The 15,825-nt window shown below is 29.0% G+C and overlaps 1 protein-coding gene across 1 annotated transcript in view; it reads right to left on the minus strand.

Moving 5' to 3' along the window:
* LOC109599987 (acid sphingomyelinase-like phosphodiesterase 3b) overlaps nt 1–15,825 on the minus strand; it is a 181,262-nt gene that overhangs the window by 3,900 nt on the left and 161,537 nt on the right. The gene's annotated exons all lie outside the window — the stretch shown is intronic.

Here is a 15,825-nt window from a genome sequence, read left to right on the forward strand (position 1 = left end):
TGAAACATGTGTGATGCGACATAATTATAAAACAATTAATTAACAATCGATACTGTCTGAAATTCTAACTCAATCCACTATGCAAATCATAAGAGATTATACTATTGATACTGAGCATAATTGGACGAACAACTATGTCTCACTAGAGAATGTCAAACGCATAGACAGCTTTGGAGCTAGAGAATTAGCATATAGTATACTATTTGCTAATTGTACAATCAAATTAACTGATGGCTAATGTACCAGGACAATCAAAGTTGTTACAGTTATTATAAGGAATTGGCCTTCAACAACTTCGACAGCTGAAACAGAAATAAGGGGCTTGTTGGAAATTCTAATTGTTCTTTGTAATTTTCTTAAAACTTTGTTTATTATCAAAAATCTTTTTATTTAGACATTTTTTGTTCGTAAACAAAAAAATGTAAAGGTAAAATACGTACTTTGTTTCGTTCAATCCGTCCTTCATGCCTTATTCATATTCATTTCTAATCTTGATATCGAATGAGGCTGTCGGCAGACAACCCCGCGATATCCTTTATAACTCAATTTTGGTTTATTAAATAAAACAGCGAAATTTTATGGTAAACAACTTTTTACGTCGTCTAGCATTTTACGCGTGAAATTCTTCAATTCAATTACCACTCTTATTGAATTAGTTTTCCATCAACGAAATTTAGTTTGTGGCCAAGGTTTGATGCATGGTTCTCTTAAATCTCGAAATAGTCAAGACCACATTTACTACTAGAGTGTTTGCTGTGTTGGTTTTTTTTAAAAGGCATTACTTTATTGTACTTGAGAATTCTTTATATTGATGCTTTTATGGTAAGCGACAAATTTTATTATCAATTGAAAGATAATATTGTGTAAAACTAAATATTTAAATAAAATCAACCCATACCCTGACATTTTGACAGAATATAGAAAAGTATTTAGTCGCTTATGTTACATTAATTTATGTTAATTGCCAAAATGTTCTTAATACGATTTTACATTAACGACATTTTATATTTTTCTTTTGATTATTATAAATATTTAATCATTGATCGAAACTATCAAAAAAAATTATAATTTAGTGTTAGATCGAGACAAACAAGAAGAGATGGTTAAGAGTATACGGTTAAATATGATTCCCATATTATTAAAAAGAATCTGACCAAATGGTAACAGTTATGAAACAATTTGTCCGAGTTTGAAAATCGATAACTGGATAATTCGAATGTCAAAAACCAATCCAATTTTATCGTCAACTGAAATTAAAGCCAACCTGGAGGAAATAGGACTTGTTGAAATTAGTTCAAGGACTACGAGAAGGTGGTTCTTTTGAGCCCAGATCTACAAATAAAATCTATTTTTTATTAAAAATATAACTTGCTTAGAGTCACACGTAATAAAATGATGCTTCTGATTATGTTAAACATTACTGAGGGACAAAACTGTACAAAAAGTTTGTCATAACCACAGTGACCTTATTTCACAAATAGGTTCCATATATTGAAAAAATGATTCTCTTAATTAATGAAATATAACACCAAACACGAATCCAAAATTGTGGCGGATTGGTTAAAAGATCAAAGCATCGATTTTTTATCTTACCCGTCCCAGTCTCCCAAATTCGACATAAAAATTTTACAAATTTAAGTCAACTCATTACAACTATTCAAGAATTTTGAACGAATATATACTTTTTGTACACTATCGCTCATATGTGTAGTAACTAATTAAAAAACATAATTATTTTATTAAAAGAACAATTCTTTTTAATTTAAATTAAATTTATAATTAATAAATGTCTAAACATTTCGTACCTCAATTTATAATATACGGATATCTTTCTTTTCCTAAGTTTTATTTTATACAACATTTGATTTCGGACAGTTCATAAGTAAAGTAACCAAACCCTATATTCAATATAATTGATTTTATAATTTATTTCTGTGCCCGACATCGTTCCTTAAAGCTAAAAATGCCTGGAAGTGTCCATTTAACCATACAAATTAAACAACAAATTGTAGAAAAGTTCCGAAATGGGGAAACACAGTAGATTGCAGTAGATTTAAATTTAAATAAATCGATCATTTCAACGACGATTTCCAATTTTAATGGAAGGAATACACTGGGAGGAGTTCCTAAAAGAGTAAAAGAGGTAGAAAACGCAAGACTAACAGATCTGTGGATAGAAAAACTATCTGACTAACTAACTTTATCAGCGCATCCCGCATAAATCAAAAAATAAACGAATCGGTATGTTGGTGAGTACCATAAAACGAAGACTAAAAAGTCTCTATGGTAGAAAACCAACAAAGAACCCCTTCATTCTGCAATCTATAGAGCAACGAAACTATTATTTGCAGGAGAACATGTGGACTGGACAGATGGGCAATGGAAAACAATTTTGTTTTCCAATGAAAGTCGGCTCCAATTATTCAAATCTGATGCTGTTTCATAGTTGAGAGAACCAATTAATGAAAAGTATAATCCCAAGTACACTAAACCCACTGTAAAGCATGGTGAATGAGACGTTATAGTTTGGTATGCTTTTTTGGGTTTGGAATGGGCCCACTGGTTAAGTTAGACGGGATAATGGATCGTTTTGTTTATCGTGACATTCTCTAGAATCATATGCTTCCATTTGACGAAGGTAACACCAGTTTAAGGTGAACCTTCCAGCACGACAAGGATTCGAAACATTCGTCTAAGTTAGTTAAAGAATGGTTCGCTTCTCAAAGAGTACGTGTCATGCCTTGGTCAGCACAAAACCCAGACCTCAATCCAATGGAAAAACTTTGAGAAGAAATTGACCGGAAAATCCCTCCAAAAAGACTGTCAAATATGAACGAACTCTATGAAGTTCAAAATCACTCGAAAGAAATTTAGAATTATTATATTGAAAAGCTAACAAAATCAATAACGAAAAGGTGTTTAGAAGTTATTAAAAATAATAGATATGTTACTAGATACTAAAAAAAAAAGGCTAAATGTACGTAAAGTTGTTTTATTTTAAAGTTGCTCTAGTTTTGACCCTTGAATATTTTTCAAATATTAATAATCATCTAACTAAACCCACTAACAAACAATTATATTGATGTCTTGTTTTTATCAAACATACTACATAACTGACAATAATATGGATATTTAAACGTACACTTTTATCAAGTCAAATGAAAATTTCTGAAAGTTGCTCTACATATGAGCGATAGTATATATTCGGAGAAAGGTCGAGTCTTTGCCGAGGAGATATGTATAACGATTTAACAAAAATGTTAAATAAATATTATATTGAAATTATCATTTAGGCAAGGTTAAATTATTTTTTGTTCAAAGTTGATTCTAGACTGTGATGATATAATGAAGTATACAAATAATCTTATGTTTATAATATAAATAATAAATATGGTGGATGGCTAAAGCGCCTGCGGGTTGTTTTGATTTGCAAACGGACAGGGCCGATTTCTGTTCTGCGGCTGAAGTGGAATTGCGCACAATTACAATGAAGCATTTCGATTCATTTATCAACGACCGGATTTAGGCCACGAAAACCTGCTAAACGGCGTAATTTTTTATTTCGCAATCCGCAATTTAACTGGAGTTCATATTTTAAACAGTTCAATTAGGCACACGGTTTTTATGTATTGTTCGCTCTCCTGTATAGCACCAATTACCTCGCTGCTTTGAAGAATAAATGGAAATAATTCTATTTCGTTAAACAAAGTGCTCTATTTTTAATTAAATAATTTATACTCGGTTGGCAGCATGATTGAACAACCATTTTTTATCTCTGTCCTGAACACTGTAACTTGATTAATTACTCGTATTGAATGTGCCTTCGTTGCAGTAATCAATTTACTAGTTATTATATTCATCGCTTTAATACAATTAAACCATATGGATTATTGATTACTACTAGTTGTGGCTTATTTGTAACATCCGGCTACTATGTACCAACTACCCAACAACATAATCTAGTTTCACTCTATGTAAACGTGGACATTTAATTGTTTGGTTTAATTTTACAAACGTCTACTTAAATTGGATATGTTAGGATCAAATTCCTTGAACTGAACTAATCCTTTTCTATAGAAATGTATGAATCCGGATGAGTTAAAAATAAAATAAATCGTATTATTATAAGTTAGTGGTGAAATAGTTCGGATGTATTTCGAACTAACAAGAGGCGTCTTATAATGGAATTGTTGTACGAAGTGAGCGAGGATGTAAGTTTTGGCTTCGAAAAAAGTTATTCAATTTCGTTTTAAACCCGGACCCGGACTATTGTCGTCAGGATATGGGAATTAACTAGCGGTATTATTCCCTGGAATAATACTAAGAAAACTACCAATGTGTAACGGCGTAAAATTGCCTGATTTTGAAATGAAACAAATACGTACAATATTTGTACGATTTTCTGTTTTCGGCCAGATGAAAGCTTGTTTATAAATAAATATTATAATATGATTAATATATATGAATTTTAAATTGCGAAATATATTGGTATGTTTTAAAAATTACATCGTACAAAAGGATTAATAAATATAACAATGGAACAATATACACGTATGAACATCATCATAAATGCAAAACACATATTCAATAACAAATTTATTTTAAAAAATCGTCGCATTGTATGTATTTTAGATTAACAAAAATTCATATCGAAAATTGTATTTTTAAAAATACCGAAATAACAAATGTTTAAATTTGTAATCATTTTATCATTTATTTACTAACTGTTCATATTCATGGCTAGTTAATCTATTTTCAAACAAATATAAAAATAATAATACGTTTTAAGCGCCATTCGTCATAACAAAAACAACAGTAATTATATAGAAAAAAGAGATAAAAGGGATTTGTATAAATAATTTTTCAGCCAATAATGATATTTATTACTTGTTTCATTTTATTGAAAGCACAAACCTGAAAGTTTTTCCTCATTTTCTTTTTTAAAAACAATATAATTAAGAGTAGAGTTGTTGATAAATTCTTAATATATAGCAATCTAATTAGTTTAAAACATTTCTTTGATAACAAATATTGTCCTCAGGAAACCTTAATTAATATTTACAAATATAAACACCGGAAGGGAATTTTGTCTTTGAAGATTTTCAGACTCGAATTTATTTGTTTATCCATTATGAATAAGCTTCTCCATCAGTTAATTTATTTGATTTGTTTTTCTGACAATTTCTCATTAAGTAAGATTCAGCTTTAATAAAATGTCTTTTAAATAACACTGTGACACCTTCAACAGTTACTACCATAAATGCATGCAAATCATAGTTTTATGCCGCAATAAAAAGAAACTTTGTATAGGTGTTCATGTTTTATTAAGCAGATAAAATAGTAAGTCATTTTTCAGAAATATTTCTACAAATAATTCTGTAGAGGTCATAATTATAATAACTAATAATTAAGTTTTGAATAAAGGAATTTAGAAATTTTAAATTTAAATTTTTAAAACACGTGCAACTTCACAGATTTTTAAAATTTGGCTATAATTGAATTGAATTGGATTCTAGTAAATGTAGTGTTTATTGTTGGTCAATTTATTTGTGTACATTTTTAATTTTTCATTGGACTAATATTCTGTAAGTTCAACAACATTGATAGATCGATAACTCGCATATACAAAAATAATCCTTTATTATCGCAACATTAGTAAATTAATATTATTTTAACAGCTCATATTAAATAAAATAGTTATGTCCACAATATTTAACTTTTTGAAATGTTACTATATTCATGGCTACTACTGTATATGAATTGAATTTTGTTAAAGTGGATTTACAATAACCAATTTATTTTGTCTTAAATAATCCAAAATTGGCACTACATAACTAGAATACGTGAATAAATTGAATGAAACTCGATATTTTCCCGTTCTCCATGTATTGTCCGGATTTATTGCCATACTTGAACCAGAAATATTTTAATCCATAATTTACCCAAACTACTGTTCCGAATCCAAACTACCGATAACATATATACCGAATTCAAACAGATTCATATATTTTCCGAAGACATTTAATAGGTTTATGCATATATTATACCTCAACTCATTTTCATATGATAAACAGACATCGTATCAAGTTGCATTTCTCATATTTATGTATCGGTTACCATCTACCAATTTCACATATCACTGAGTTTTATTTCAAGTTACTGCACAGCTTCAATCCCCATCTGAATGGCATTGCAATTCGAAATAAAATATTTGTTAGTGCATATTCCACGCTCTGTCAGGATTATGTAAATACGATTTGACCTTTCATCTCGACATATTCCGAAGTGGCTCTATTTTGTTACCTAGTCAATTGTGCCATTAAAAATATAGATAAAATGCAACAGAATCGCAAGCCAAGCACATTTTTGTTTATGCTAGAACTAATGCCGGTGCATAAATGAAAGTTTATGACAGTTTTGCAACATTGCCAAACATGAACTGTTTTTATCTCACACGAGCATACATAACTGAACGCCATGTTTTGAAAAATACCTGCCTAAGAGCCATAAACACTAACAATAACATTAAAAAAGAATGTACAGCAAAATGCGCGAAGTTTAACGCGAATTTTTTTTTTTAGTCGGCAATCGGTCGTAAAGCACAATAGGAATGGTTCCGATATCGGTCGAAAAATGGGTCGTGAAATAAAACTGCAAGGATGATGTTGTCGTCGCCAGTCGACTTAATCAAGTGTCACTGCGAAATCGGTTAAGAGCGGGGCGCGATTGTATTGTGTATAATTTAAAGGTTTGCAATAAAATTTAACCAGGTCACCGATCATTATATCCTAGAGCAATATTGAACTTTTATTACTGGATTTCATTTTAGCGGCATTCTTCCATTCATGCGTTCCAGATTTAAGGCTGACGAAATTTTCTCGCGTCCTACAAACTTTCTTTGTTTTATGTACTTTTCTCCAAAGTATTTTACGTTTGTCTTTATAACAGGTCATAATGAAACGATACCTTTCAAATTAATTGGATATAAAATACGTAGTTAAGCGACATAACTTAATTTTAATTTGTTTGCCCACTATCGAATTATTAATAGCACTTGTTTGCTCAATAATCCATTTAACGCCAGCACTCAACGGCTCAAAATTCTCGTTCGCCTGTCTCAATTAAAAACGTTGATAATTTCGCAATCATTTTGGGAAACGTTTATTCGGTATTCACTAGCTGGAAGTTCAAAGACTTTAACTTTGGACCACTTTCTTGACCTATAGGTCAAGAACCGTTGTCTACTTGTTACACCGGTGAAAAGGTGTTTGTCCTTTGCCATCGGATAACAAAACCGTTCCGGCTTTTTGTCTCCTATTTCCTTAAATACTGTTACACGTCAAGCTAAAACCCTAAAACCATTTGTGTTTGAGATCCTGTTATGATTAACAGACTGTGGTATTTTATAGCTTAAGTTTAATATTATAAAATAATTACATATATTATACTAAAAGGAAATATAACTTTTATGGGCATATTCTAGATCATTTTCCTAAAACAACATTATGTTCCGACATTTATGATAAAATCAAATTTTTATTTTTCCACTAAAATCTTATTGATTTTACATATATTATTTTATGCTGCGCCACTTTCACAATATTCTTTTATGTAATAAAAATTTACTATTCTCCTTAATATATCGTAACGTTTCGAATTCTTTATATATGTATGCTACAGTAAAACAGATGACAAAGATTGTTGCATCCGATGTGCGACATAAAAATGATTTTATTAAAATCTCACATGCACGACAGTAAAATTGATTGCGGAAAATTACGTTTGCACTCCATGTAATGTTAATTTACTGCACTCACCGAGCATTTACGCATTGGAAGGTGCGAAACGAATTTGAATATTATCCGCATTAGGTTGAATTATTCTAATATAATCGCTTTATGCTACGTTAGTTCACGGAATTAACCCTACAAAAATGTTAGGGTCGTGGAGATTGCGATTAGATAATCCACCATTGTAAACATAACGTTCTTTTACTGTTCTCATGTCAAGTGTTGTGACATATGGTGGCTTGTAGACATTTAAGTTTAACGATTATTTTCGTTAAAGAAAAGCGGAATGTAATATTTAATATTAAGTTTTATTGCGGGTCGGCACGTCAAGAGGCCTATCGCAAATCTGACAAAGTTATAGATGTGTTGTCAACGGTGTGTGTTACTGGGTGCTTATAATTTTTTATCTTTACAACGGATGCATAATAGTTTGTAATTATTCATTATTACGTGGGTATATTAAACGCATTTTTTATATGTAGCTATGTGTCAAGGTATTTTTAAATAATTTTCTAAGAATGGACGATTGAATTAAAAATTGTCAATGCAAAACGTTTATAATTTTTGAAAATAGAAATTAAATCTGAGAAATTAACCAATAATTTTTTTTTGATTCAACAACAAGTCAAAAATATAGAATTATTATTTTACATATTTTTACAATTTACATAAATTCACAGCTTTGAATTTTTATTAGCACCACTGGATGCGTAATTTAATCACCTTTACATCAAAATATAACATTTATCACGACGGGTCTTGATATTAATTCTGGACACCGCTTTAAGTAAAATGATAAACAGAAGAACACAATTTTGCCATTCTCTAGGTGGGAGCCTAAATGAAAGAAAAAAATTAATATGATTTTTGGTTCAGATCACCAGAAATATCAAAAAAATCAAATTCAAAATAAATATTATCTTAAAACATTCTTTATAAACTTAAATTTAATTTTTGTGTCAAGTGAATATTTTAAAATAATATTAACTTAACTGTAAATAAATATATTTAGTTGTAAATATGGTGAAACTGTTCATTTCATTGAATGAAATTTTATTAAACGAGTCAAAAAAGTGGAAACATTCTTTTATACATTTTTACAATTTACATAAATTCATAGATTTGATGTTTTATCAGCTATAACCCAACTATTTTTCATTTGATCGAAATGAATTATGGACCATTGGACGTGTAATTTAATCACCTTTATATCGAAATATAACATTTACAGGTCTTGTTGTTAATTCTGGACGCTGCTTTAAGTAAAATGTTAAACCGAAAAATACAATTTTGCTATTCTGTAGATGCCTAAATGAAACAAAAAATTAATATGATTTTTATGTTCAATTCCCAAGAAATATCAAAAAAAAAATAAATAAATAAATAAATTCACAATAAATATTATTAATTTTTCTAATGTGAATATTTTAGACAAATATATTTAGTCGTAAAAAATGGTGACTTCGTTCAATAAAAAATGTTGGAATAAACGAAAATTGTTTGAATTATTTTATCAATAAAGGAAGATGAAATGTAATTGTGTAAAAATATATCTAAACCTAGGTAACCTCTTAAAATAATTTTTATTTTAGAAAATATTTTATAAAGCGAATATTTTAAAATGGGGAAGATTTTAATGTAAACAAATTTAAACGTAAAATTAATAATAAGTCAACTTCTGATGTTTTTTTAAGTTCAATATTAATTATTTTATGAATAAAACGCAGTTGAAATATAATTATGTAAAAATATATTTATTAGTATAAGTATACGTTATACATTTTGTAAATGTAAATTGCAGTTTTTAAAAGAAAATATTTTAACATAGGAAACATTTTGCTAAAAATTTAGTTATAAAAATGGAATGAATGCACACTTATGGTTCGATAAAGAAATATTGGAACAATGGAAATTGTTTTCTTAGTTAAAAATCATTTTATGAATTAAACACAATTGAGGTGTGATTATGTAAAGCTCATAAAAGAAAGTTATATCTTCAGTCATAAACATGCGTCAACTTTTGATTAAGTAAAAAACTTTGAAATAAATGAAAATTGTTATTTCAGTTGAATATTACTTATAGTTTTTTAAATAATTTTAAAATATTTTGATAATAATATATATATAATAATATATAATATATAACAAATAATATAGTTGAATAAATGGTGGATGTAAACAGTCTGGTTAAATGAAGAACAATTTTCACTTTAATAAGAAATTTTTTTATGGATAAAGTATGGAGTTGAGACGTAATTGATTTAATACTCGGAATACTCTTAAAAATAATTTTTTTTCTTCAACAACAATCAACAATTCAGTTATAAAAATGGCGAATGCGCAATTCTCAATTTAAATAAACTTTAAATAAATGAAAATTATTTTGGTTATTTTTTTTTAATAAAATGTAATTGACGTGTTATGTGTAAAAATATACCCAATACTAAGTATGTTTTGGCAATGTGAATGAATAAATTAGATAATATTAAAGTGTAAAAAACTAACTTAATAAATAATGGACACCTTATTATGCATAGTAATTGCTATAAATATTAATATATTAATCTAATAAATGGATTTCACTCTTTGGTAATTTAGATAATTATCTTTAATATAACAAAACTAATTTATTATATTATTATTGTATATTATATAATTACTATATTAGTAAGTATTATTATAGTAAAATTAAAGTGATAATGACTGATAATATTAATTAAAGATTTTTTGTTTGAATAAAAATTCACAAACCTACTTATAATTTTTATTTTAATGAAAACAACTTTTTTATAATAAAAATTATAATAATTTTAACAGGGTATTTATACAAAGAAAAATATTGAACGTTTGAAACTTTTAGCTAATTACATATGCATAATCTGAACCTTATTATTCCACGCATAATACTTTGGCGAAGGCTTTGAAAAGTTGCGTCCCCGGCCGCTCATTAAAGAAAAGTCGCGGGCACCTATGTTTATTCATAAATCTATTATAGATATTATAACATAAATGCGGAGTTATACTGCTGATCCTTTAATCAATGCATTAAGGAGTACACCCGCGATAGTTATAGAACTTAGTTAGTCTTTAGGATACAGTTAAGTATGCATTAATGTTGTTTGGACTTTGTAAGGGATGTTCACTATACACCGGGCTCTGTGCGGAGATTAAGACCGGGACATCGTATCTTGTTAGTGGTGATTCAGTTCGTTGGAACCGTGTTGTGCCAGACGGCGAACGGTGAATGTGTACGCGGTGCGCCATCCCGAATATTCGCTCAGGCTTTGTCGGCGGCGGTTTCTTGTTCCACTGCTGCAACCGGATTTCGCTGCTCCCGTTTCAACTATCAGATTAAAGCGTTAGTCATTCAATCACATTTATCTTAAATTGGATGCAATAAATTTATTAAATTTAACTCGTAATAAAATTTTATTTTAATATTAATGCCGGACAATAAAATAATCTACAGATTCATTCTTGTTACTTTGAATTCGTTACGTCGTTATTTTAACACACGAAACTTTATAAAATTACAACTTTTGTTGAAATCGTCGAGTCATTCTAATGCAATTAGGTAACTGGGTTTTGACTTTTAAATACGTGGAACATGCAGTGCTTTGAATAAGGCATAAAAATTTAACGTTGCATTTCTGGATCGAGCATACAAAACAATTCACCATCTTCGCTTAAATCCGAGGTTAAAGGTTTGTATGTTTACCTCTATTTGTTAACCGGGAAAGTGCATCATAAAAGAAAAGATTAAAGAGTTTTGAAAATAATTAATGTTTATTGCAAACTTTACGTGCATTTTTAAGTCTTTTATTAAGGCTTTAATGCAAACCGAAGGGAATACTTATAGAAACTGGATCCATCTTAAAATAGAGATGTACATTCAAGGAATAAATAGAGTTTTAAATTCGAAAAGCCAAAGTGGCGTTAAATATAAGAGAATCCTTTAGTATTTAATTAGTTTTTTCTATTCACATAATATTAAGACCGAGGATCAGGTGAAATTTTTTAATTAATTTTTAATTCAATGTAACATTGAACAGACAAAGAAATTTAATTACACACTTCTACGACTTTTAAATGAAACACTGCGATTAGAAATGTCTTTTTACACTAATGAACACAAGGATAGTTTGTCTGTTCGTTTTTCTATAGTTTTTGGAAGTAATAAGTCTGTCTATTCAAATCTGTGAAACAAAGAACAGCGTCTCGTCTGATGCAACTGGGCTTTCTGTAATCAAAGTTGAGAACTTAAAAACTTTTACTGAATAGAGTTTTAAATCGGCTTTTTACATTTGACCACACTTTTTCTTAAGATCTCAAACTTGTTGGCTTGGGTTCCGTTCAATATCAGCCCAGCAAAAGTAATTTCAAATGAATTTGACATGTTAATTTATATTTTTTTGTCAGGAACTACTTATTTGGAAAATTTTAATAAGTCCCACTTCTTTAAATTAATTAATGAATTTTCTTCTTCATGTCTACGTTAAAAAAGCTCAAGGCAAATGAGGAGCGATTAATCATAGCGATAAAACTAATTTACTTTTTTAAATAAATTGCACCATTGTTAAATATTCTAATGATATCACTGAATTTATTTCATTCCTTTAACAGAATTCCATCGAAGCAAATTTAAAATGAATTTATTGCACTTTTTATCGAACACATTTAGAACGTTTTACAATTGTAAATTGCCTTGAACAGGATGAAGTTGCGTTACCCAGGGGTGTAGCATGCAAGTGTCTATAATAATCGATTATATATTTTTAGAAATTTAATCAACCTTAGTATGCATTAGGGAAATTCTAATACCTACTCTGAAACGGTATTTTTCCTCCTGCTGTGGCAAAGGAAACTGTATAAGATTGTGGAAGACAATGTACCACGTACTGCATATATCCGAGAATATCATGTTTCTCGTTAAATGTGTTGAGAGCAATCAGACCCGGAAAACTGTTATTCGAATACATTTCCTTCCGAAAATTGTGGGGGTGGTCTAATCTTTAAATCGCTTAGCACTAGCTGCAATAATAAATACTCACGTTCGAGACAGGGAAATAACTGCATGAATTTTACAGTCATACATAAACATTACCTACTTTCTGTGGCTGTTTTGGCACATTTGCTTTTTGTTTCGAACATCTTTTCCAACGTTTACTCTGTTGTTTTCAACTATGAACGTCTTACTTTATACATTCGTTTTTAGGTGACGATCCACAGATTAAATACATGCATATTTGACGACAGCTAAAAGTGCACAGCGAAGGAATTTAATTGAACTAAAAACTTTCAAGGAGATAGATTTACCTACAAGTAAATAACGTGCAATGTAATTTAACCGCATTAATAAATCATAGCGGAGACACTTTCATCATTGATACGGTAAAAAGTTGGACCATTAAAACGTCAAAGGCAATGTTTTAAGATTGGAGACGGGGAAACGCCGAAGAAACTTTGATTTACCCGCAACAAATTAACAAATGGGCTCGTTCGACGTAAATGGCGGGCGTGAGTTGCTCGAGATTGATGTGATATACTGTGTCATATTCTGTCAGTTTACTGCGCGAAAATCTTTAAAACTGGCGCTTGTTCGCCAACATAGTTAAATTGTTTTACGTTATGGCACGTGGCGGGTTTTAAGAAAATTGTTTTTAGGTTGCGAAACTGGCAAACTTTACTTGTTCAACTTATCAAACACACAACGATTCCGTGTAGGTAAATCAAAGTTACGAGGTGAGATGAGGGCGAACGAAAGAGTAAAAACAATAAAATCTTAATCAAAATTCTTGCCCCGTCTACACAAATTGGAATGTGCAATTCACTTTCCCGATAAAGCAAAATTTATATAGGAAGCTTTCATGCGTGATCCTTTGTAAACGATATGCCTTAAGCTAAATTAATCAGTAATTTGAAGTTGGAGCCGGCATGATCAGTATAGTGATGGTGTGTACCTTTGAGGAATGCAAATAGAATTTCTAATATGCCCTTTCACAAATATCTTCGTGTATTCGAATATTGGTAAACACCAACATGACCACGCACATCCGGTTATCTGAATAAACACTGCGAACCTTCTTCCACAACCATCCTCAATCGATCATTTTTAAATGACTAAGTCGATAACTTTGTGGCTAATGATGTAGTACAGGGCAAAAATGAAACATATTAAGACCTCTTATCCGGTTTCTTTTATGGATTCAAGAAAATGTCAACGTAACAGAAAAGTTTGTTCATCGGGCATCCATTCACCGAAATTAGATCAATGGAAACAAAGTTCATTAAAGTCAACGAGCCTCTAGTGCTATTTAAAAGAGGCGGAACTCCTACTGTTTTAATGAAAAAGGGATACAAAACAGTTTTGTTTCTTTTGAAACTCCAGTTATTTCGATGCACCCCCATTCGTGATGAAGTTAAAAAGGCACCTTTAGAAATATAAGGGTATAAACATATTTAATTCTGTGACTTTCAATGCATAATGGGCTTTAAAATTTTGAGAAACTAATAGTTTTTATATTTTATAACACATACACACATCATATTAATACTATTAGATTTTAGTTCCATTGAAAATTAAATTAAATTTATTATTTAATAATTTTTTAAATTATATACGTAAATTTAAACCTCGTTTGTAATGTTTTGTACAAATTTTAAAGAGCTCTCTTTAATATTGCAGTATTGCAAAGAATAATATTTGCGTGAATTTTAACATACTATGATACAGAAATTGTTATCGAAAATTTAATAAAATATCTCTACGAATATATTTATGCAATGCAAATTACAACATCATTTAAATATTACGCGTTCAATGGGAAGGTAATAATACATTTTTAAAATGTTTAAATCATAGATAAACATATTTTATTTCCCCATTTTCATATACATATTTAAAAAAATCGTTTTTTTGTTCAATTATATTTTCCATTTCATATAGACACTTATTATTGAAAATTATTTTTTATTATTATGTTTGTAATATAAAAAAGTATTTTAGAATATAAAATTTTTAAAACTTATGAAAAATTTAATTTAAAAATATATCTAGACAAAAATGTTGGTATAAATGAGAGAATTTTTTTTTAATGTATGAAACTATTTTGGAATAGATAAAACAAGCCTCTATTTGAACTGTTAAAAAAATATATATAGTAGCTTTAAATTTGAAAAGTAATTTTAGTGATTTAATCTGTGTTATTTAATTTAATATTACCATTTTGTATATTTTTTTTTAATTTTGGCTCGTCTCTCTGATGTAGACTCAATCATTTCTCGAATATACGAAGTTTATATTCCTTCAAACTTCTTATATTGCTGCGATAATTTCATTTATATTTGTAAAATTTTTATTTGGTTATAAAAGTGATTCCTCAAGTTTTCTATAGAACTGATATCTGAAGATTGGAACGGGCAAAAGTTAGTATAATTTTGTTCATTGAAAATTAAAAATTAATTTTTTAAAAAATAAAATTAGATTGAGCAGTTGCATAGTAAACACAACATTAGCAGAAAAAACAATAAACATTATAGGTACATATAACATCCAATTCAAATAGTATAGCTCATATTTTCAATATAAATAAGTTGTTATAATTACTGTATATTTTAATATTTGAGTAAGGGATATGTTAATATTAAAAAAATATTTTTACGAATATATTAATATAATGTAAATTATAACTGCTAAGTTAAATAACAATGCTTTATAAATATTAGAAAAGTTTTCAGGTGAAAATATTAATATATAAAATCACTCGTAAGGTGAAAACGTTAAGGAACCTTAATTAATACAAAACATTTTCATTCTATAAACTGTGAACAGTGTCGTAAGCCAAAATATTTAATATTTAGAAACATTGATACAGTTTGTTTTTGACAGTAAAAAGTTCAAAATTAATATAAGTGGATAGAGGAATTGTTTTCCTTAACACGCACTGCTATTTTAGTATAGTAACCGGTGAAGTAGTAGGTAACGGAAGCGTTTTCATTTCGCAAGATTTTCTAGTATTAGCAGTATATTTACGAT

Source organism: Aethina tumida, chromosome 3, assembly GCF_024364675.1.
Source record: "Aethina tumida isolate Nest 87 chromosome 3, icAetTumi1.1, whole genome shotgun sequence".
Lineage (NCBI taxonomy): Eukaryota > Metazoa > Arthropoda > Insecta > Coleoptera > Nitidulidae > Aethina > Aethina tumida.